The sequence below is a fragment of the Saprolegnia parasitica genome (assembly GCF_000151545.1).
Source record: "Saprolegnia parasitica CBS 223.65 unplaced genomic scaffold supercont2.908, whole genome shotgun sequence".
Taxonomy (NCBI): Eukaryota; Oomycota; class Saprolegniomycetes; order Saprolegniales; family Saprolegniaceae; genus Saprolegnia; species Saprolegnia parasitica.
This window is the reverse complement of record NW_012157302.1, coordinates 1-2,902: the sequence shown is the minus strand read 5'-3', so window position 1 is coordinate 2,902 and position 2,902 is coordinate 1. Positions and strand designations below refer to the sequence as shown.

The 2,902-nt window shown below is 49.5% G+C and overlaps 1 non-coding gene and 1 pseudogene across 2 annotated transcripts; one reads left to right on the top strand and one right to left on the bottom strand.

The window, feature by feature from the left end:
- Nucleotides 1-1,009: 1,009 nt before the first annotated feature.
- Nucleotides 1,010-1,080, bottom strand: SPRG_30230 (annotated as a pseudogene). The gene has a single exon. The product of its transcript is annotated as a tRNA-OTHER (tRNA).
- A 1,245-nt stretch (nucleotides 1,081-2,325) lies between these two features.
- SPRG_30229 lies at nucleotides 2,326-2,396 on the top strand. Its single transcript has one exon. It is a non-coding gene; the product is annotated as a tRNA-Gly (tRNA).
- The last annotated feature ends 506 nt before the right edge of the window (nucleotides 2,397-2,902 follow it).

Genomic DNA, 2,902 nt, shown 5'->3' with positions numbered 1-2,902 from the left:
CGTTGTTTGTGGGGCTCGATAGCATTGTTTGTAAAGACGTTGCGATCAAGCCAATTCAAGACTGTGTGACGGATGGCCTTTGATCAGCTCGATTGGGATCTCCTACACTCGCGTCCAGCTACCATCATTCTACGCAGCCAGCAGAGCGAAACCAATGGCGATGGTTCACAACTATAATAGACCGAAGCTGCGTGGACAATGGAATGTTCACAGAAACATCCGTGGTAGGTCGAGTTGGCACATGCCAGCAGTTGGCACATGCCAGCAGCTGCTCGGCACCCATAGAAAACAAGTTGTTCGCCGCCTGGCTGAAGCTTGGTTGCATCCGTTGCGAATACAGTCGACCTGGGACATTCGACTGCAGCGGCGACGCGTAAACAGAAACGACCGTCTTGCGGGAAAATGCAGTTGGATGCCTTGTCGATTTCAGTGTCTTGCACGCCAGTCTATGAAAGAAACTAACAGGATGAGGCCCGAACAAGGGCATCGTTCGGATAGGACCCCATTACACGTGGCGTTACAGCATACGAATGCGACAACCGCAGCGTTCATGATAGCAAAAACTGAGGTGTTGTGCCCTCGCTGAGAGCCAGGATGCGAAAAGAGCTGTCAATGGACCGCCGATGCCATTATATTTGAGAAAATGCGGATCGGCGTTCCGTGTCCAATGAGGTGATGTCCTTGAACCACAAACAAACCACCTACTGGTATGCACTATAACGTTGTGCTTGCTGTTGTACGTTCCCGCGTTCCTCGCTTGCTTCTTCGCAGTGGTGTAGTTGGCCGCCTCGGAGAAACGCCCAGAGCTCAAGGCGCCATTCTTGACACAGGTAGGCTCATCGGTTGTACTCATCATCATTGGAGCGGTCTAGTGCAATCAACAATATCGGTTGTGCAGGCACATATCAGGTGATAGTCGTTGCACTGGGCTGGTGTATGCGTTTGTGATTCCGGCCTTCGCGGCACAGCTAAAAATTCCGCCACGCTGTGGTTGACGCGATGCAAAATGTGTACCAACGGGAAATCGAACTCGGGGCATCTAAATGGGAACTAGCTGTTTTGCCACCAAACCATTGGTGCACCGACCAACGACCGACGACTGCTGTGCCGCCTTGCCGTCAGCTTCCGACCCGTGCTCGACGAATGCTGCGCTGCTCTGTGTAGCGCCTGCGGCGCCTCTGTTGTCGACAGCTGCCAACCCGTGCCTGCGGGTTGCCAAACCTCCGCTGGAGGTCTCGCTCCTGCTCAAGTTCCCGTTCCACAATGGCGAGCTTGCTCATGGGGCAAAGGGCGTAATGCCTTCATTACTGCCATGGCCTCGGGTGAGGTGAGGCGGGTTGCTTAGTAGGCGTCTAGATCTAGAATGCTAGCTCTTCGACGGCTCGCAAGTTACGCCCCTTCGTGAAAAGGTCGTTTCGACTTGCTGCGCGCGCAAAACACCCATATGCAGCTCGCTTGCTGCCTCGCTTGCTGCCACTGCAGCCTGACCCACCGACCGTCGACCCTCCAAAGCACTCGGCGGTAGCACCAGCGCTGCTGCTGCGACCGTTCCGTGCGCCGCCCGTCACCGTACGCCGGCACGTGTAGACGTACCGCTTCAACTTCTCGCACCATCGCTACCCACGACCATCTCATGCACGACCTTCTAGATCCTAATGAACATCAGAAAATCCCCGAAAAAAGTGTTGCCGATGACAAGCTTGCTTGTCATCTTCTGGGTGAGTCTGCTTGCAGACAACATTAGAATTTCTACCGGTGAGCGAATGAAGAAGAAGGAGATTTCTAGTCTCTACGTATGCGAACTCTTTGTAGCAACTAAGATAGCGCGAAACACGTTAATATATATAGTACCGGTAATACACTCCCGATTGACACTAAACGATTGGTGCTTTTCATTACTTTCCATATGTTTATGGCAACAATAGATAAAATTGTAGTTACTATCTGACTTTCAGTACATAATTACACATATGCCCATGGCTGTCAAGCACATCTATTTTTGAGAGTGTATACGGCACTGTAGCACAAGAGTTGCGGATATTTACTAGTGTCGTATATTTCATAGTGTCGTTTGAGACTTGTGATCCGTGTTTCAAAAAATGCCACAAACCACTCTCTCCAATAATTTACCACATCCAATGAATTAAGTGGTTGTGGCATTTTTTTTAACACGAATTTATACATGCCTGTCTTGGAATGTGTCACGCGTATACTTTTGAATTTTGGTTAAAATCGTTTGACATTAATATCATTGCATTGTAAAATACAAAGATATAATTCTATAAATTGTACATATTGGTATAAATTTTCATCAAAGTATACAAAGCACCAATGGTTTAGTGGTAAAATATCTGGTTCCCATTCAGATGCCCCGGGTTCGATTCCCGGTTGGTGCAAATATTTTGCTCTCCAACCAACCATTCTTCTTGGTGATACCAAGGACAGTACTACACGGTACATTTCAACGACAGAAAAAGGGCTTGATGCATTTCGTATGGGCGACTGAGCTCATAAGCCGCGATTGATCGATTTTTAGAGGCCCCAGGAGACCACCCCTAATAATTAATATGAGGCCAGGATGCACTTTTGAAGGACGCTGGGGCACATAGAAATGCGCCGTCGAGGCCCGGAGCGCGAGCTCATCAGGGTTGGTGTGGTGCCACGTCACAAAGGCGGCCCGCGGCACCATGACAGCACGTAGGTCATTTCAAACGAAAGTGAGCGATAGCATACTGAATTATTCATGGGGTATAGCTAGTAGACTACTGCATTCGAGGATCGCTTTCTCAAAATACCGTTCTATTGTGCCCGTTCTTGAAATGGTTGGCCTTGTAGAACTTGTGCATTCATTGGCGTCGTTCGTGCGGTGAGCACGATTTGGGTGGTTGCAGAGAGGGCACGG